At 40.2% G+C, this 21,535-nt stretch overlaps 2 protein-coding genes across 16 annotated transcripts in view; one reads left to right on the top strand and one right to left on the bottom strand.

The window, feature by feature from the left end:
- The window catches only part of PAWR (pro-apoptotic WT1 regulator), a 209,221-nt gene extending 201,185 nt beyond the window's left edge, over positions 1 to 8,036 (top strand). For 14 of the 15 annotated variants that reach the window (XR_016394997.1, XR_016394995.1, XR_016394993.1 and 11 more), the window contains 2 exons: positions 3,238 to 4,324; positions 5,394 to 8,036. The gene's annotated coding sequence lies outside the window, so the exon portion shown is untranslated. The remainder of the gene's footprint in view (positions 1 to 3,237; positions 4,325 to 5,393) is intronic. The other variant, XR_016394984.1, reaches the window with a different exon arrangement.
- SYT1 (synaptotagmin 1) overlaps positions 1 to 21,535 on the bottom strand; it is a 194,144-nt gene that overhangs the window by 32,347 nt on the left and 140,262 nt on the right. The window lies entirely within an intron of this gene.

Genomic DNA, 21,535 nt, shown 5'->3' with positions numbered 1-21,535 from the left:
ACAAATACCGTATGCTAACTCATACATATGGAATCTAAAAAAAAAAAAATGGTTCTGAAGAACCTAGGGGCAGGACAGGAATAAAGACGCAGACGTAGAGAATGGACTTGAGGACACAGGAAGGGGGAAGGTAAGCTGGGACGAAGTGAGAGAGTGGCATGGACATATGTACACCACCAAATGTAAAATAGATAGCTAGTGGGAAGCAGCTGCATAGCACAGGGAGATCAGCTCGGTGCTCTGTGACCACCTAGAGGGGTGTGATAGGGAGGGTGGGAGGCAGACGCAAGAGGGAGGAGATATGGGGATATATGTGTATGTATAGCTGATTCACTTTGTTATAAAGCAGAAACTAATGCACCATTGTAAAGCAATTATACTCCAATAAAGATGCTAAAAAAAAAAATAAAAATTGAGGACTTCTGATCCTGATTCAACTAAAATGTCTGAAGCCCCTGCCGTGAGGGCCCTTTCACATTTGGTAGCATGATCGCCAACACTGGAGGAAGCTGTGCTTGTGAATATAGCCGAATCCCACCATCTTGAAACTCCCGCATGGTACCTTCAGATGCAATCAGTGTGACCCCCACCTGACTTGCCTGTCAATCAAGTTCCCATCTGACCTCCTACCAGATGCCATGAGCTCACCTCCATGACTGATGCGTTTGTGCAGAGAGGGTGCAGGTGGAAAAGAAGGGAGGCAAGGTAGGTTATTAAGACTTAGAAAAAAGAGAATTTGGAACTTTTTGTTCCAAATTTGTTCAAATTCTGTTCCAGATTTGAATCCAAATGAATTCAGCTTCCTTCTTTCGAGGGCTCACATTCTCTCTCAATTTACCAGTTCCTTAATGGAAACTGAGTGATGCGGGTGAAGATAAAGAAATTCTCATTTGTAACATCATGAGTGCCTGCTGCGTGAAGAAGAAGGTAAACCGTCTTGGATTGGTTTTATTTGGGCTACAATGGACAAGACTCACAAGCCGTTAGTTGGGTGCTTAAGCTGAGGCTAGCCGTTCAATTTTGAGGCCCCTGTGGGGCACTTCAAGCGTCCAATGTGATGACACCCTCTACCAGTGGCTGTCAACACTGGCTTCACATTACAATCACCTGGAGAGTTTTAAAAACGACTGACTCCTTGGGCCCAGCCCCAGACGTAGAGAATGGACTTGAGGGCACAGTGGGGGAAAGGGAAGCTGGGACGAATTGAGAGAGTAGCAATGACATATATACACTACCAAATGTGAAATGGATAGCTAGCGGGGAGCAGCTGCATAGCACAGGGAGATCAGCTCGGTGCTCTGTGACCACCTAGAGGGGTGTGATAGGGAGGGTGGGAGGGAGACGCAAGAGGGAGGAGATATGGGGATATATGTGTATGTATAGCTGATTCACTTTGTTATACAGTAGCAACTCACACACCATTGTAAAGCAATTATACTCCAATAAAGATAAAAAAAAAGACTGAATGAGAATGTGTGTTCCATTGTTCTCGTGCTGCCTCAAATTGTACTACAGACACTTTGGATGACTGATAATTGATACAGGCTTTACATTTTAGATTAAGTTAAAAATATATTGCTGTTGTACAGTTTCGCAGGAAACGAAGCACAGAACGATTACGTCCACACACGTATATGTATATCTTCTGATTTTTGTTGTGTTTTCACTGTTTATGACTACTAAGTCATAAGCATCGTTTCCTTAGTGGCCAACAGAGGAGCTGTTCTTTCCGTTTCTCGCTGAAGGTGTAATCATTTTCTGGAGCATATTGTACCTCTTCTCCCTCCTTTCTTCATCAACAGCACATGTGTAAAAGAATTTGTTAGTCCCAAACTTTTCTTTAAGAGCAGGAATAAATTTCCGATTGTTTGTTGTTTGAAATATTAACGTGGCTGATGGTTTTTTACTCATTCTCTTAGCAAAAATAAATTGGACTCAGTCTTTTTCCTTCCATTTTTACATTTAATCAATAACATAAATGATGTATGAGAAGGCTTAGTATATAATTAACTGCATTTTAAAAAGATACTTGACAAAACGTGAAACTGAATTACCAATGCTATCATTTTTCTATCATTCGCATGTTTGTGTTTGAAAAGTGATTATCTCTTATTTTATCACAAAACCATGCATATAAACCCCCAAGTCTACTTAGAAGAGGATTTATATGCATAAACATCAAATGGTAATGAAGATGAAGCTGTATGTTTCTGAGAAGTATCTGAACATGAGAGAGAGGAAAATAGCAAAAGTGCTGAACTTCTTGTCTTTGCCATTCAGCCTTGATGCTGAATCCTCCTCGAGGGGCTTTTGGGCAAATATCTACCAAACCTTTTCTTTCAGGAGGCCAAAGTGGTCGTAGGACTGTCTCACAGTTCCTTCTTCAATTTCTTGACCTTGCCTCCCTGGCTTGTCTCTTTCTGTCTGCCCTCCTGACGGCTCAGACTTAGCCTTCACAGCTCCCTCCCTCTTATTGGTTTACTTTCTCAATAGAATTTTCCCTAGGTTTGGAATGAAAATCCTTTAATAGGTATTTACACTCCAGAAAGCGAAAACAAAAATGGTTCTTAATGTAGGCGGCACCATACCACTCCCGTTTAGCTGCACTACCCAGGCAAACTGCCTGGGGATGCCAAAAGCTCAGAGAACCTTGAACTTGCATGCATGGCTGGGATCCTGATTGCAAACAGGTAGGTTGATCTGAAGCTTGCAGAACTGGTTCTGTGGCAGCTTAGCTCAGCACTTTCTCCAAGCAAATCCTAAAATATACAGATTGTCTCTACCATTGACTTGTAAATTGGAAAAACGTCTGGGGAGAGCAGTTTGGCAACATTTTATGGCAACATTTTATCAACGTTTAAAATGCACGTTCCCTTCCACTCAGGGATTCTGCTTGGAAGATTTTATGCTCTAAATTCCTTTTCCTAAGAATGCAAAGGTACATGTAAAAAGAGATTCAAAAAGTATTGCTTATGAAGGCAAAATCACTACATACAATCTCTATATATCTACTACTAGAGTATGATTTAAAAATTATGGTCCATTCACACAGTGAAATGGTAGGCAACTCTTCTGTGCTCTCATGCAGAGATGCCTAAGTGGTAAAGCCAAGGAATTTCTGGGTGGTGCTTTACTGTTCCTTACTTTCTAGCACGCACCTTTCTTTGATCTTGACAATTGATATTTTATATATATATATATATATTTTTTTTTTTTTTTTTTTTTTTTTTTTTGCAGTACGCGGGCCTCTCACTGTTGTGGCCTCTCCCGTTGCGGAGCACAGGCTCCGGACGCGCAGGCTCAGCAGCCATGGCTCACGGGCCCAGCCGCTCCGCCGCATGTGGGATCCTCCCGGACCGGGGCACGAACCCATATCCCCTGCATCGGCAGCCGGACTCTCAACCACTGTGCCACCAGGGAAGCCCTTGATATTATATTTTATATAAAGTGTATTACAACAGAGCTTCAAGACCTTTTCCCAACCAGATTGCCTTCATCAAGTCTCTCCTATATCAACATTATAGAGCTATCACTATAGCAGAATTACATTTTTAAAAAAGTAAAATAGTATGATAATATTTATACATAATATAGATTCTGTGCTTATATATGCATGGAAAATTTCTGGACAGATACACCTGAAACAGTGGTTATCTCTGGATAGAAGGGTTGGGTATGGGGGTGGAGAAGAGACTTTATACTTCTGGTCTGTTTTTACTGCTTTTTCATGAACACATATTACTTTTAAAAATTGAAAAATGAATTTTAAACAATTCTATACACAGAAGTACATAAAATGGAAAATTAGTAAAGGCCATTGAAAAGGGGCAGTTATCTAAGTCCTTCAGATACAGGCACCCTAACAAGGCCCTGCAAAAAACAAAACAAAACAAAACAAACAGGCCCTTGTGTTTTCTGTGGTGGTCCATGAAATCAGAGACTTGTCTATTTTGCCTATCACTGTATCCCTACTGAGGAAATGGTTCCCTGCAGTCCTACTGCTACCCGATTCTTCGGGACCCTAAAGGTTTTGCCTTACGTCTGGCTCGGGTAGAAAACATCCCCTCTTCAGAGAAGCCTTCTGTGATTCTTGTAGCCCTCATTGGTCCCTTCTTTTCACTCCTATTACAAAAAGTTCCTTGCTTTAGGGTTGGTGCCTATCTGCCTATTATTTATATTGACTGAATTCTTTTTCTCCCCAGGTGGTTGATGGTAGGAAGCGGTCTTCAGCACAATCACAGCTGCTCCTATCATAGTGTTTCCTCTGTTACCCTGCAGATTGCTGATAAGGAATAAGAGTTTTACTTTTCTACCAAGATTGCAGGTATCTTCTTTGTGCAGTAAGGTAAAGGGGAGAAGCTCACACAGAATGTGCCAAATTGCATATAATGGGACATTCCTGGACAGTAGCTACAACTCTCCTGGGAGATTACTGCTTCAGGACAAAGTCCCAACTTCTTAGCCTTAAGTATGAGGATCCATATGCATGCTCAGCCTGCCAACACACACACACACACACACACACACACACACACACACTCCCAATCCTCGTCTGCGGCCACTTTCTGGTACACACCCATACTCCAGCTTCTTCCTGGAATGCACAGTGTGTTTGTATACCATGATAATAATTTATCCCAACTGTGGTTCAGTGGCATCCAGAATGCAACTAACCCATATTCATTTTCTCCTTCCTTTGCATTTTGACTTAATAATGCTTGACTCTAAATAATTTCTCCCATAGAAGGAGAAAAAAATAGTCCAGAAAGACAGTTGGAGGATGGGCAAACCCCAGCCGTGTCTTACAATCCTATGAGTTTGTAGTGTTCGATGTTATTGCCCATTAAATTTTCTCTGGGGTGTGCCCCATGTGAGTCACTGTACAGCGCCTAACCTAAATTGTAAACAAGAATGAGTATTTGCTTTCCTTACATATATGGATGAGAATCGTTAGGCTTACAGAGAAAAAGAGAGAGTTGTGGTTTAATGTTTAATTTTTGGTTTTGCTGGTAGAGGATGAAGTATACTTTTATTTTTTGGCGGTACGCGGGCCTCTCACTGTTGTGGCCTCTCCTGTTGCGGAGCACAGGCTCCGGATGCGCAGGCTCCGGATGCGCAGGCTCAGCGGCCATGGCTCACGGGCCCAGCCGCTCCGCGGCATGTGGGATCTTCCCGGACCGGGGCACGAACCCGTGTCCCCTGCATCGGCAGGTGGACTCTCAACCACTGCGCCACCAGGGAAGCCCTGAAGTATACTTTTATTCCTCCTATTTTTAGTTGCACCTCAGCATTCAGGCATGCAATTTTCTGAAGTTTTGTCCTTATGGTCTAATTGGGAATTCTCCTATGATGTTCAAATTATCTCTTATATTAACTCTTGATTTACTAATTAGCTTTTAGGCACAAAGAGAGGATTGAAAAGCTGCAGAGATAAACTGCTCCAGAATAATGTATACAACACACAAGCAAGAAAATACATCAATCCCATTCACAGAGAGCATGTGCCTAAGGTATGTGAAGTTCTCTACGTAGCAAACATCAGGAAATGATACCAACGGCTGTTGGACTGACATGTTGTGATCTGGCTACTTACTGTGTATCACCCTGGCTTCAGAGGTAGTGAAATGTGGCACATCATCAGATATTTAAAGGCACAAAATTGTTTTCAGCTGTTACAAATTTAGGTAGGAGATATCCTATCTGGTATGAAAGTAGTTAGCAGACAGACCTTGTGGTTTGCTGACTACCTGAATTAAATTGGAGACCCTCTGAATATTTTTACCTGCCACTCTGCTGAGATAAGAGCCTGACAGTCAGCTCAAGGGAATGACTGGGCTGGGAGAAAACTCACAAATCACATATGAAGCATTGTCCTTTAAGCTCAATGTGGACCAAGATCGTGGTGGCTTCTTCCTTAAACAATGAGGAACAAATTGAGGTACCTTACCTGAAGTGGCCAGGTGGCATCGTCATTGAGTGCCACTTGAAATGGAAGGATAATCTCTTCTCTTATGTTGCCATTCATGAGCATGCCTGACTTATCTAACAACCAGGGACTTGTTCCTTTCAGTTCAAAGTTAGTATTTCCAAATTTGAGTCCATGAACCTCTTTCTCTCATGTCCTATCTTTTCACAATAAAGAAAGCTAAATCTAAGGCAGGGGGAAATATTCCACTTCAGTAGTCTCATACTTTTTTTTTTTTTCTTTGCGGTACGCGGCCTCTCACTGTTATGGCCTCTCCCGCTGCGGGGCACAGGCTCTGGACGCGCAGGCTCAGCGGCCATGGCTCACGGGCCCAGCCGCTCCGCGGCATGTGGGATCCTCCCGGACCGGGGCATGAACCCGTGTCCCCTGCATCGGCAGGCGGACCCTCAACCACTGCACCACCAGGGAAGCCCTCCACTTCAGTAGTAATCAAAGAAATCCAGGGACTTCCCTGGATTTAGTGACAAATATATTAATTGCAGTGTGGTTTATAATACAGAAAAATTTGAAATGACTAAAATATTTAGCAATTGGATATTGGTTAAACTATGGTATAATCATATAAAGAAATAATCTATAGTCATTTAAAACAATGTTGAAAAGATTGTCGATGAAGAAAGATGTTCACCATATCATGAACATCTTGTTAAAAAAGCAGATTAAAGATTAGCATGCTTTGTATATTCCAAGTTTATTATGGAAAGTATATATATATATACACAGGTGTGCATAAAGATAGGAACTTTGTACTAAAAAATTAACCCCACTATTTCTGGGTGGTGAAATTTAAGATAGTTTAAAACTTTTCCTAATTATCTGCATTTTCAAAGTTTTTGTAATTTATATATATATTTACATTAGTGAAGCACAACAGCTACTTCTAATTTAAATAAATCAATATGAATATGCATGGAGAAGCTAAGTCATCCATGACCCTGACAATGATAGCAAGTCAAGGAGCCTGGGAATCTATGATGGAGACTGTGTGTTGCCTACTCCAATATCCACTTCACCCCTTTCCCTTAGCTGTAGCACCCCAAGTTTTAGCTGGGCACACTGCTGAAATAAAAGACTACATTTCCCAGCTTCTCTGGCAGGTCAAGACTAGATTCAGACCATTGAGATGTAAGTGGAAAGCCCATGTGGGACTTTAAGAACTTTCACTAAAGGACATGGGTTTACTTCATTTCCCCCTTTTTCCTTCTCACATGGATGTTGCAGCTGCCACACGAGTCCATGATATGGAAGCCACATGCAGAGGATGGCAGAGGAGAAAGACAGCCATAGGTTGCTTGTGACAGATGGAGACCCCATGTCAGCTCTGGACTGACGGCCTTCACAGTACTTCGTATTATAGAAACATAAATTTCTATATCCTTTAAACCACTGTCATTTTGGGATTTTCAGGTTTTTGTAGCCACACCCAGGCCTAACTAATATACAGACTAATTGTGTTTGTAGTTGTTGCTAACTGATCAGAACGCTTTCAGAAGGGCTTCTAAGAATTAGTTGTCCAGAAAAAGAAAAGATATGGAGCATCATAAAAACGATACTTTCAGGGACTTCCCTGGCGGTCCAGTGGTTAGGACTCTGCACTTCCACTACAAGGGGTGCAGTTCGATCCCTGGTCGGGGAACTAAGATCCTGCAAGCTGTGCCGTGCGGCCAAAAAAACAAAAAACAAAACAGAAAAACACCCATACTTTCAAATGTATCTACACTAGCATGTTGAATTTCTTGAATTTCTAGATGATTCATTAGTTGATTCTTTTGGTTTTTTTGATGCAGCAGATAAGCCCATCTAGACATGATCCCAAATGTTGATACAGCCAATTTGGAGGCAATAGCCACCAAATATAATTCTTAATTACATAAAAGTTAAATGTTAAATGGATGTTAATTATGGTGAAAATAGTGACATTTTTACACCAGTGCAAATGTGGCTTATTAAAGTACAAAGGCTTTTAATAAATACGTTTAGAAAAAAAAGAGCCTACTGCTAAAGGAAAGTTTGTCATCTGGGATGTATTGTTAAAGGAATTTTTACCAAATGAATATTTCTGTGAACTAACCTATAACTGAGAGAAAAACTGTATTGACCTCTGAAACAATCAATACATGGATTCTTTAAAATTAAATCTCATTGCTACAAAAATGAGGAGGAACAGTATAATTTGTACAGTGAAGGGACAGAATAATCTATTATGCTCTTTTGGGGACATGCAACTTATTTTCCCAGATTTCATCATTATGTGGCTAATTTAGAGAACAGTGTTATTGGGTGCTTCGAGGATTTAAACCTTGATGATGCTGAAAAGTTTCTTTTGTTAGCACTGCTTCTGTACAAACACTCAGGCATTTCGAAACGATTTTTGAAATGGCCTGATAGTACAGGCAATTAAAAAACACAAAGTTAATTCCTTCCATCCCCCAACTGTAAGACATTAGAAATGAAAGTGGCCTGAGTTAAAAAAAAAAAAAAAAAGTTTTAGAGAGACATCCTCTTTTTCTTTCTTTCTTTTTTCTCTTTATCAGTGCAAATGTTCATGTTTTCATCTCTGTAGGATTCTTTCCTCACTGCATTCCACAAGCCCAGAGAAACTCGCTGGAACTCATACAAAACCCTCTCCTGCTACCATATTAGGAATCAAAATGTGTAGCAGAAACCAACTGCCAAGTCGAGATAATCAACAGGGAATGTCTGTGCCTTCAAGCCAAATGAGTGCAGAAAAATGATCAAGGCAGCAAAATAAATAATAAAACTGAGGACTGGCTTTAGATTATGGTCTTGTTATATCCCACACACTAATAAAGCTGTGTTGGAAATTTCTGTACCTCTTGGCCATTCAGGTACCAGAGTCAAGTTCGGTCTAATTTTATTGTGGATATAATTCACTCTAGGTCACAAGTGGAGCAAAGTGAAATAATATATCTCTGCCTTATTAACTACATCAAAAATTGTGGTTTGCATGCCTCCTAAATCTTCTACCTTAATACCAAACTGATTCTGCAATACTTGAAAATTTAGATTTTTCTTTTTCCAACTTTTGGAAAGGGTCTATAAGTATATGGAAGTTACCAGAAAACTTTCCGGCTATTGTTTTCACTCCAGGTGAAACTGGTTATGTTTTCCTAATTTATATGCAGCACTTGATCCATCATGTACTTGACTGGAAATAAATTTTTAAATAATACATGTGACAATTTAAGAGACACTTCAAACCACAACACAGTGGTTCTGGAGTCCTAGCAAGGGACAGGATGGGGATTATACAGTGAGGGCTGAGCCATTATCTAGTGAATTAGACTATTGTGGAACTAGCTGCCTGCTTTATTAAGACAGTAATGATTACACCTGAGAATGTAATGCTGGCACGATGAGAAATTTGACCTTGCATCCACATTTCAGAAGTTTGAAAGGAGGCAGGGGTAAGAAGTGAGGAGATCAGAGGACAGAAGTTCTCATAAATCAAGACAACAGATGACAGGAGCCTGGGTGAGGGCATAATTGTAGACTCAGGATGAAGCAAAGAACTTAGAGCTATTACAACGTAATTTGTGTGCCGTAGCTCTCTGGGAATTTATAATTATCAGAGAAATAATAGACCCATGGTCAAACAGCTTCTGGCCATATAACCTGGATGGAAAAAAAAAAAACAAAGGAAAAAAAAGTGGTCTAGGACATTTGGAGGTGCAGGGACAAGCCAACAAAAATGCCTTCCTCGTACGTTTATAGCATGTCATAGTTTACATGGTTTTCCTGGATCTTATCTTATTTGATGCTTTGTGAAGCCTGCGAGGAGGCCCCCCTTACCCCCTTAAGCCACATGAGGTCACAGGTTGAATCAATTCTGCTAAATAACTTGCTCAAAGTCACCGTAAGATTGTGCACTAGGTCTCAAATCCTTTCCCAGCTTCCACTGATGCCAATCTAAGTAGGAGCATCTGTGCTTTCTGGGGCTCCTCCTTCCCTTTGCGGTGAGAATTAGTAACGGCTCCCCCACCTTGCTCATTTGCTTGTTCAGCCTTCCATTTGAGCAATCTTTAGCCCTTCAATAGTTGTGGAGTCCACAGCTTGGCTCTGGTGAGCAAAATTATGCCCTGAATTGACAGACAGGAAATACCCTTTGTTAGGAGGACTGGAGAAGGATGCCCAGATACCTTTGCCGCTACTGCCATCTCCTGTTCAGAGTGGCTCACCCAGAACTGCCTTTACACACATTTGCTGTAAATTCAAGTGTCATACCCAGGCCAAACTGATTCCAGGTGAGAGTCAGGAATACTCCCCCATGCATTTGAGCATCCCTGTCAACCTGTTCTGGAAGCAGCATCTTTTGGTGGCCAGTGTTAGAAGGTAGTGTGAACAGGATTAAGGAAGTGAAGACTGTTGTTTGCAGAAAGAGGGAACTGGAAAGAAGAGGTCTCTGTGCGGTGGAGACGTGGTCAAAGGCGGAGGAAAAGAAGACAGCAAGGTGCATCTACTCTGAGTGTCCTGCATGAACCACCACTCTGAAACAGAAATCTCAGTGCAGGCCATGTGCAAGAGAATCGAAGGAACATAGAAAATCGGATCCTCTTCAGATTTCAAGAGGAGTCATCAAAGAAGCCTCAGATGAAGCTGACTTTTCCAGATAAAAAGTTATGGGCATCCTTGTTGTATTATATATCTCACCATCCACCAAGTCTTGGAAATAACTCATAGGTGAATTCAACCTTTTTGCTCCTGATGCTGTAGATTCCTTTTTTTGTTTGTTTGTTTAAATTTATATTTATTTATGTTTTGGCTTCGTTGGGTCTTCGTTGCTGTGCGTGGGCTTCCTCTAACTGCAGCGAGTGGGGACTTCTCTTCCTTGTGGTACGCAGGCTTCTCATTGCCGTGGCTTCTCTTGTTGCCGAGCACGGGCTCTGGGCTCGCGAGCTTCAGTAAGTGTGGCACGCGGGATCTAGAGCGCAGGCTTAGTAGTTGTGGTGCACGGGCTTAGTTGCTCCGTGGCATGTGGGATCTTCCCGGACCAGGGCTCGAACACGTGTCCTCTGCACTGGCAGGCAGATTCCTAACCACTGCGCCAACAGGGAAGTCCCAGTAGTGCAGATTCTTAAAGGGCCTGGTGAGAGGCATGGCCAAATACACTTACTAACCAGTGTATTTGCAGAGGCTAATGTTCTGAGGGTGAAGAGGATATTTTGGGGCCAAGTGTAGCATAATCTAAATTTGATTCTTGCTCAAAAGTGACCACTTAGTTCTATTTCTAGTTTTTCATTTTTAAGAGGGAGAGTAGAATGAATTTTATGAAGATCAACCATTCTAATTTAGTCTGCCATTCATGGGAATTGCATTCGGTAACGGGCGGCCTCCAGCCAGACAGACAGCTATTAGACTGCTCTCCTACTTGATAAATTAGCTCTATCGGGTCCCTACAGCTTTGCTTTCACCTTGTGAAATCTGTATTCAGAGGCCAAGTCCCTTTGCAGTGTTGTTATCACGCTTATCCCTGGAGCTCTGGCTTCAGTTCCAATTTATAAGAGTAAAATGGATTTCAAGGCCCTTTTATAAAATATGACTCAGCTTCATATTTAAAGAAAAGACAGGTTAAACACTATTGACAGCCACATTGGTTGGAAAATTTCTCAGGTGGCATTGCTCTTATAATCATGAAACTTCTAAGATAGTTGTTCTCAAACTGTAGCCTTCACTGGGATCACCTGGAGGGCTTTGTTAACAACAAATTGCTGAGCCCCACTCACAGATGCAGTCGATCTTGGGTGGGATCTGAGAATTCGCCTTTCTAACAACTTCTAGGTGTTGTTGATTATGGGCCTGGGACCAGGGGTGGAGAATCACACACGTTTATTCTTTTTTTTTTTTTACCAACCTCTCTCCACCTCTTTCTTTCTTAATCTCTAGATCATAATGATACTCGTTCAGGCCTGTTATGGGCCGAATCATGTCCCCCCAATTCGTATATCGAAGACTTAACCCCCAGTAGGACCCCAGAATGTGACTGTATTTGGGGATGGGGTCTTTAAATAGGGAACTAAGATAAGATGAGGTCATCGGGGTGGGACTACATCCAATTGAAGACCATCATAGAAAAAGGCTGAGCTTGCCTAGGGAAGAGGGAATTCTGCCAGTGGACTGCAGAGCGGCAACATCAACCCTGCCCTGGTTCTCCAGCCTGCTGCCTACCCTCCCAACCTGAACAATTTCGTGAGTCACTTTCTTAAATTTTCTCTTCCTGTTTGGACACACATATCCATCCTCTTGGTTCTGTTCCTCTGGAGAACCTTAATACAAGGTTTCATTCCCATTCAAGTTCTGCTTGAAGTCTGAGGATAAATTTTTTCTTATGAGTATTTTCCAGTAAATATAAAGCACTGGGAAAATGGAACTTACTGGCTTTTCTCACATATACCTATCACCTAATGTCTGATCGTCTATTCAGATGTATTGAATATTTACGGTGTGTGGGGGATGCTGTTTGCTCAAGAAGAGACCCCAACAGGCTTTCCATCACGGGGACCATGCTCTGAGTTGCTTTTTTAATAGTCTTGTTTGTGGTCAGTGTTGTGGTCGATGTTATAACAAAACTATCTCCCAAGTCTGTGACTGTTCATCTGGACGGTGGTTTAACTAGAAGAGCTAGTTCAGGCCCTTAATATGAGGGGTGAGTGGTGTGGAATTTCCTTGGAGTATCCGGAATGCTTTACAAATGTGTCGGTATGAGTGGATGTGGTGTCTTATTATCTTTATTTTGACTTTTCCCGAAGTCCTGCCTCACACACTGAGGATTTAATGAGCTTTCACAGAGATTTCTATATCAAAAGAGCCCTTGCAGAGCCATAAGCTTTACTGAGCTTGCTCTTTTGTTTCGTTTTTTTTCCTGCCTCCGGCATCAATGCGATTGAACTTGGGCTATTTAGGTTTGCAGCACAGAGGAGACACCTGTGAAAAATCTGCCTTTTGAGGCTGCCCATCCAAGAGGGGTCGTTCTTGGGCTGCCTTGTTTTCAGTTTGCTTCATGAACAGAAACTAGAGCTCTCAGAATGGCTCAATCCTAGATAACCACAGTGAAAAAGACTTCATCAAACCTGAAACCCAGGTTTTATCTCCCAAAGCTGGAAACCTTGAACTTGTGTGTTGGGACTGGAAGGGAAAATCACACATGTTGAAATGGCAGCACCTGCTGGTCAAGTGTGATATGGCAGCTCGAGAGAAGCGGCTGAGCTTCAGGCAAGCCGGGAGCTAGTCCCAGGGGGTTTGTCCGTTGCCTTGCGGAAACTTTCCGCGGGAGGAATTCTTATCTGAGCTTGTGAGGGGTGGAGTGTAGATTGACCCAAGCTGGAGGGTCAACGCCAGTGTCAGAATGTTCTGTGAAGCCTCCCGCCGTTCTGAAAGTGCCACAGTACTTGTTCTGCAAACAGTGCTATGAGTATATACCAGTCGCCCTTCTCTATCTTCTTAAAAAGTTCACAGTTTATTTTTAATGGCTTGCTTTCATGTGGTAATCTCCTATTGAACAACAAAATAAAATTGGAGAGTAAAATTCTTTTTACAGAAATCTGCTAGCCAGCAAAAGTACTCAGAAAAGACATTTATTCCAGAGTGGAAGAAGTGACCAACCTGGATTTTGTCTCAGGCTATATCATCAAGGGGTTTATATCACTAGCTTCCTGAATGCCAAGTGAAAGCGTAATGGGAATTTTATGGCATGTTCTTGATATGTGGTATATATGAAAGCTGAGGATTGACTGCTAGCTAATAGGGTTCACTCAAATTACCCATCAGTGTTACAATTGCCCATGTTTGACTTCTTGAAGCATTTTGGTATAGCATAATCACAATAAAAAATAGATTAGCCAGGCAGCGTTAGGTCCATCTTCCAGACGGTGGGGGGGGGGGGTCACAGACACAAGAAACTGAAAAGGTTTATTGAAGCTCACGTTGTTTGTTAGAGCTGGCACCCAGATGGCATGTCCCTAACGGCTACTGTGGTGCTTCTCAAACTCGATGGGATGGTGACTTGCATCCATAGGTTATTGTGCTCTTGTCTAAAGCAGCGGTTCCCAACCTTTTTGGCGTGGGACCGGTTTCGTGGAAGACAATTTTTCCATAGACCAGGGTGGGGGAGGGGATGGTTGGGGGGGTAATGGGAGCGATGAGGAGCGATGGGCAGCGGCAGGTGAAGCTTCGCTTGCTTGCCTGCCACTCACCTCCTGCTGTGCGGCCGGGTTCCTAACAGGCCAGGGACTGGTATCGGTCTGCGGCCCGGGGGTTGGGGACCCCTGGTCTAAAGGAGCGAATGAAAATATAAGGAAGATATTTGTTCCACTTTCGGATTAAAGGTTTAGTTCTTCTAGGTTCACACATGGACTTCATGGAAACCAAATACACTAGGGCATCCTATGGATACATGGCAATGGCACAGACAACAGCAAGTTAGGCAAGGTGAACAAAGTTAACACCTGCCTTTCAGCAATGTGCCCTTGGTCTAAAACTTGGTATCAGGCATTAGGTGGTTGCATCTGTTGTGTTCTGTCAGATGGTATGGTTACCTGTAGATAAGTTGTTCAGACAGGTGATGAAAATGGCCAAAAGGTTCTAGAGCTCTGATTTCTGGCCCTCTACCTTCCTGCGAGCAGCAATCAATCTACCCCCTTTGTGTTTCTTTGCTTTCTGAAAAACTGAAAACCCTGCCTAGCCACCTTCATTCTCCTACTTTCTCCCTGGTACACTCTGTACAAAGTAGAGTTGACAAGGAGATTAATGTGATGACACGTAAGGCCCAGAAGTTCTAGAAGGATGGAAGGGAAACTCGTTTTGCAGGCAGTAGGAAAGAAGACCTCCTGTGTGCTGGGTGTCGTGCTTACTTCTATACACATTATCATTTCTTTTAAGTCATCAACAGTAGCCAGGAGAAGTAGATGTTTATGTTTTGATGGAGAAATCATGGCTCAAATGGATATCTTGCCTCAGGTCCCTGTGCCCGCTTCTCTCTCTGACATCACACTAGGTCGGTAGACATTAAGGATAGTCAGGCATAGGGGAATGAGAGTAGAGTGGGGAGTTTGAAGTCGATGGAGGGTATGACTAGTGTCTTCAATATTTGAAGAAGTGAGGCCCAAGAATAGGAGAGAAGGTGGGGGACTAGGTATGTTCTACTCATCTTGGCTTTAGAGAGGAATGTACTTGGATAAACTGTTTGCTTTCATTCAAGTCATTGTGGTTTGTCCAGCAGAGCATTTTGCATTTCCGCATTTTAACTGGACCTCCTTCTTTAATCTGTAATATCTACTATGTGGGAATTTTAGTCTTTCCTCATCTATACATGAAAAGGTGTCTTTAGAAACAAACCAGCAGCAATCATCAAATGTGCTTGATAAGACTTAATCTGCTTTCTCTCCTAATAAGTAATGGAAGATGAGATAAATGTAATACTAGGAACCGTCTAGTTATTATAAATACAGCCATTGGAGGTTTTATTTTTTCCTTTTTGGCAACATATTTGAACACTTTAATTCTAGAGAAAATATTTCTAAATAGAACATCACATCTGAATTTTTACTTTATCTTTTATCATATTTTCTTTGAAATTATCTCCTGAAGACAGTGAAATTTTAAAAGGCCAAAAAATTATTCAAATGACCACAGATCACTTGTTAAAATGTCCTATGACATTCATTTAAAGATAACAATATCAAAAACCCTTCTAAAACTTAAAGACCAAAGAAAGGATCAATATTCCTTCTCATTTCTGCCCTATCCCAATTCCCTAAGAAAAGAAATATCTTTGAAATTATAGGATTTTAAGATTGCAGGATTTCAAAGGAGACCAAGCATGGCAGTACTGGACTGTGTATTAATGTTGCAGAAATTAAGTAGGCAGAAATACAGAGAAGACTTTCTGAAATTACATGCTTTAATCTGCATGTTGAGCTAGACAGTACTTTGGAGTAGAGGTCTGGAGAGAGACCAACTAGAAGGGCTGTGACAGAAATATTAAGGGAATCGTGAAACAGAAAAAATGGTCTTCCTGGCTTCCAATATCAAGTTCTCCCTTCTATTCAAACTTCATTGTTTATAAAACATGTCCTTTTATTTTTGAAATACTAATTTAGGCGAGTTCTCCCAGAAAACTTTCCTCATCCATAAATCCTATTTGCAAGTGTTTTGGTACATGTTTGTTATTGATGAAACTTTATACATGTTGATTTATAATATATATTAACATTGATTCAATCATATTTTAAAATCTATTCTTGGCTTCTGGAGTAGAGGGACTGTATTGTATTAAATGTGTTTTGTTCAGTGGATATTTACTGACTTCCTATTGCATATTTTGCACCATTATAAGGCATTAAGATGCATGTGCCGTATGACCTGATCTCTGTCATCAGAAAAATTAAGTTGGGTGACGATACAAAGCCAAGATAAGTTAAGAGGTAAGTTAAGAATTGAACACAGTAGTGCAAAGGATTTTTTTTTTTAAGACAGTACTTGCTGAAAAGCCACATCAATTATTAAATACAAGGTAGTGATTGCCATGAACTCAGAGCATAGTCCTTAGTATTCTTTCCACCTAAAGTGTGAAATTCCTTCAACAGCATTTGAACAGATTTCCCCGGTAGTTGAGAGGGGCTCAGCCTCTGTTGTAGCAAGGGCCCTCCTACCCCCATGTTCTCCTTTTCTGTGGATCAGACCGACCTTGCATACTGATCGCTTTCTGAGGTGTAATAAATGACAAATGGAATATAATTGATAGTAACAGGAAAATACTTCGTATTTAGAAATTAATTCAGTTAGGTCAACTTTCAGCTTTAAATCGCAATTCAGAATCGAATGTTGCATTAACATAACCTCATCCACCTCAACAATTTTCTGAGACACACAAACTTGAGAGATTTCAATTCTATGTAGTAATACAGAATTTACAGTTGCTAGTAGAAAATATTGTGTAAGCTTTTCCTAGATTGGAAGCTGTTGGGATTAGAATGTCACATATACTTATAAAAAGGAACCATCCTGATATATTTCTCTATTAATTGTATCCCCCCACCCGGCCACATCTTTAAGACTTGTAGTATGGTGTTTCTGATCTAAAAGAATGATGAAGAAAAATCATTACTTGAGACAGAGGATCAGTTAGAATCTTCCCAGTACCAAGCCACCATCATCTTGGTGCAATGAGGATGCTGCCCACGGCTTTGACCCCCTCCACAGACCCTGTTCTAGAGGGTAAGCAGAACAACATTCCAATGTGCAGGCAGATCTCATCATTGTCTTTTTTTCTTTTCTTCACTGAAAACCCTTTTATGGCTAGCTCCCCAGTGCAACTGAATGCAAGCGAATACCTTCCCAAGGCTTCTGAGCTCCTACGAGAGCTGGTTCCTGCCTGTCTCTCAGACCGAATTCCCTACACATTCTCAATGGTGTGCCAAGATCCAGCCACACCAGCCTCTTAGATATTCCTCAAACACACAACATTTCTTCCCATCTCAGGAACTTGGCATTTTTCTTGTTGCTTGAAAAACTTCCTTCCAGATTTTCAAATGTCTCTGTTCACCAGAGCTGTCAACCCTCCACATTCACCCTCTACATATTCTCTTCCTAGCACTTACTGGTACCCCAAATTATCTTACTCTTTTTTATGGTTTTGTTTAATTGTTATTATCTCTCCCTACTAGAACATAAGCCCTTAAAGGTGAATGACCATGTTAACTTTTCTATTCCGGGTATCTATATGATAGTGCCTGGCGCTAAATAAATGCTCAGTAAGTATTTGACAGACTGTCTGAAAAAAAAATCAGCCTTTAACCAAGCAACACAAAGTATTGATATTTTAGCTGCGATTTTCTCCATTTAATCTGTGATTATGTCCCATAGCCTGGATATATATGAATTTATAGAACTTCTATTCCTTGAGCTCTATCCCTTTATTCTCAATCAGAAAAAGAATTTAATCTGGTTTTGTATTAGATTAGTATCGACTGGGGAAACCTAAAAAAAAAAAAAATCGTTGCTTCCTGGGACCTTCAGCCGACTGTTTCTCTTGGGATAGAGCCTGGGCATCTATATTTTAAAAATCTAAGGTGATTCTGTACTGAGAGGATTGAGAAAGACTGGAATAATATTCAACTTAATATTTAGATATTTACTTTAAATATGCTACAAAATTATCAAATATATTCTCCTAGCATGTATTCAAGTGAAAAAGTATCAGTGTAGGGCAGGAACCACAGCAACCAACCTTCCTGTACTAGGGTAATCTAGCCATCAGTATAAAGATCCCTTAGTGTTACCTGGAAATCTGTTAGCATACTATTTGGACCCTATAAAGTGTTAAACATAATAAATACCTCAGTTTCTAAAGTATTAAAATATTTTGTTTAGAAATGATTATAAATAACTTCATATCTGAACATTAACCTGTTAAAAATTATATTCCTAGATATAGTAACCAATTTAGTGTACAAACTATTATTCAGTATTTTCAGCCATAATATAACAAAACTTGTCAGTGGTTGACTTGTGGACTATAACAGTAAGTCTCCCTGAATTTATCACTAAGGATTAATTTAGGAAAATCTGTATACTTGTTTTCTTTACCAAGTGTGGTATGGTAATAAAAACTAAGTTTATTATAAGGTACTTTATTTTTGATATGATACGCATCAACTTAAATTGTTTTTCTCTCCCTTGGTATGCTTCCTGTACTTTTTCTCCTTTCATTATACTCTAAGTGTATACTATATATAGACTAGGAGAAGAAATTTCTTTACTTGATGAATCAAAGATTACTACTGAAGTCTACAATAAATGTGGGGCTCTCTAATTAAACAACTAAATCATTTAGAGGAATTTTTGATTGATGTCTTCTCTATAACCAGTCTTCTCTACATCTTTTTTCTTTTCTCTCATTTGACAGATGTATTCAATGCCAATTATGTATTTGGTCCTTTAAAATCATCTTGGCATTAAGAAACGATATAAAAAACTGAGTGGTGTGTAAGTAGTTTTAAAACATTCAGGTTATCATGAGATTAATCTATTTAATCTTAATTCTACTGATAATTATGGAGGTAATTTTATGTAGACAGGCAGTCCATCTAATGACTAAATACACTCAATAGCAAAACAACTCTTTTGTGTAGATATGTCATTGGTAAGATAAAATTTATGGTCCAGATGTTTTAGCATTTGAGTAAGAGGGAAAACATCTGGTTTTTTGAAATGATACAGTAGAAATCTGTTTTGATGAATTCTAGTTAGGTATTACAGTTTATCGATGTGGGCTGAAACAAGTTTTCTTTAACATAAGCCAAATAGACTAATTCCTATCCTAATAGTCGAGCATCTTTAAATGTATTAATTCTGAAATGTGTTAACCTCTTGAGAGGAGATGTGAGAATAAAGGGTGCGTTATGTGTCATCAACTTCTGATTGGTATTGATCTTTATGAGTTTAAATGGGTTCATATTTGGATACTGAATCATCCTGCAGACTGTTTTATATACTGTCATAGCAATCTATCTTTAACCTGTGTAGGCAATTGATAAACACTGATAAATCTTACTTACTGTGTGAGTTTCTTCCTGTAACTTTCTAGTTGCATTTTTACTCTTTTCAGTCTTTTTTCTCCTCAGTAAAAGCAATATTATTTCCATTTTGACAGCTGCCTTGGTGATATCCCCAATCATATTCATATCTGCGGGTCCATTGCAATTCACGTTAATACCTAGCTATATACCCCTAGCATTTACCAGTTGGTTATCATCCAGCTATCTGGGCTACATCAACAGTTTATGTATCTGTCTGATTTTAAATAATACATGTGACCAGATGTAAAGCATGAGAGCAGATTGCAGCCGAATAATACATCACCTCTCCAATGCAGTCCCTGTTATAGCTTTCAGGTTAGTCAGAAAGAAGGTATACATTGAAATGGCGGCTGGTTCTGGTTCTCGCTCTCCCAGAATGACAGAATAGAGAGATGTTAGGATTTGGCAGAGGGGTAAGTATCCGGGGAGGTGGTCAGTCTTTGTTCCTTCCCCAAAGGGCAGAGGAAATCAGAGAGGGATGGGGTAGGGGAAGATGGAGGCTGATAGAGAAGTCTAAAGAAGTGCTTTCAGGATTGTCTATCCAGACAGGGTCAGAGTAGATATACTTGGATTTCTTTAACTAGAGAGACTAAAGTGAATCATCTCTTTATTTTATGTACATCATACATATATATGTATATATACATATACATATGTCTTTTAAAATTTTGCGTCAGCTTACATTGGCTTATCTCTTGATATTCTTTCTCTACTCTGTTCTTCATACTCCAAGTAAATTGTATGTCACAGATGGGGTCAAGTGGGGAGTAAAGAATTATTCTCCATCTTCTGTCCTCATTTGCTGTAAACCTGTGAATATTCTCACTTATGTATCAGCAGTAAGCATTATTTGCTATGTTCTTAAAGTCTTTGTACAGCTGATAGCTTTACTATAAATTATGAACTCTTTCATTATTTTTCCTATTACGTGTAGTTTTCCCACAATGGCAAAAGTTGATGTGGTTTTTGTAGGTATGAGAGGAAACAAGGATTTTTTTTTAGAAAATGGTTTGTAACTACTAGTTTTTCAAATTGTTGTCCATAAGTGTATTCCCATGGAAACTTGCCTATTTTGGGGTTTTCAAACATACATTTTAAAAAGATTGAAAATGTGGCAGCCATGGAGATCGTCTCACGAAACAGTATCTAAACTGTTCCTTCTTTGGAGAAACAGTGATTAATAGCATGTTGTCACATCTCGTGTGTCCACTCATTCTTCAAAGAGCGTTATTTCTGCGGTGACACATGCTGTTCATGTTGTGTGGACGTGGCACATTTGGAGAAGAATTTACAATGTATACAAATTGCAGAGCTTTCAACAGTGTATTGATATTTGCCATATAGCTTACAAAATTGCTGTATTGATGGCCTTATTTTTAGTTGGTCCATTGTCTCCCAAACCTCGCATGAAGGTTTGTGCTCCTTGGTATTTTAAAATTCCTTGACTTCTGATCACAACAAATCAGCCATCCTGAATAAAAATAAACCCATTAATTTCTTTCTCTCATTTTCCTAAGTGGTGCAATCGTGTAATTCTTACTGTCTACTCAAAACTGTTGGGGGATTAGCTAAAGATTCTATTTCAGTGGTTACAAAAGATAATGTCTTTTCTTTGCTCTTGGCAACATCTTTCCCACATTCAGAAAATAATGAAAATGGGCCATGTTAGCTCTTCGACATCTTACTAATACATCCTTTGGAGTTAATGACCTATGGACTGTGTCATTCTTTATTAAACTAGGTTTTTGCACTCCTAGGGGGCTTTTCAAAATTTTTGAGCACTGTGATTCTGTCATCCCCAGATATATACATTTTAGAGCTGGGAAGGAATTTTTGAAACCTTCTTTTACTGTTTGTTTCCAAAAACCACTTTCGTCCTTTGTTTTGTGTTGTATGTTTTTAAGTTAGTGTTTCTCAAAGGGTGATTTTTCAGGACTTTGCATTAGAATAACCA

This window comes from Delphinapterus leucas, chromosome 11 (assembly GCF_059928025.1).
Source record: "Delphinapterus leucas isolate spDelLeu-1000000601 "Yukka" chromosome 11, BTC_Dleu_Yukka2, whole genome shotgun sequence".
In the NCBI taxonomy this organism is placed as follows: domain Eukaryota; kingdom Metazoa; phylum Chordata; class Mammalia; order Artiodactyla; family Monodontidae; genus Delphinapterus; species Delphinapterus leucas.
This window is presented reverse-complemented; position numbering and strand designations above follow the sequence as displayed.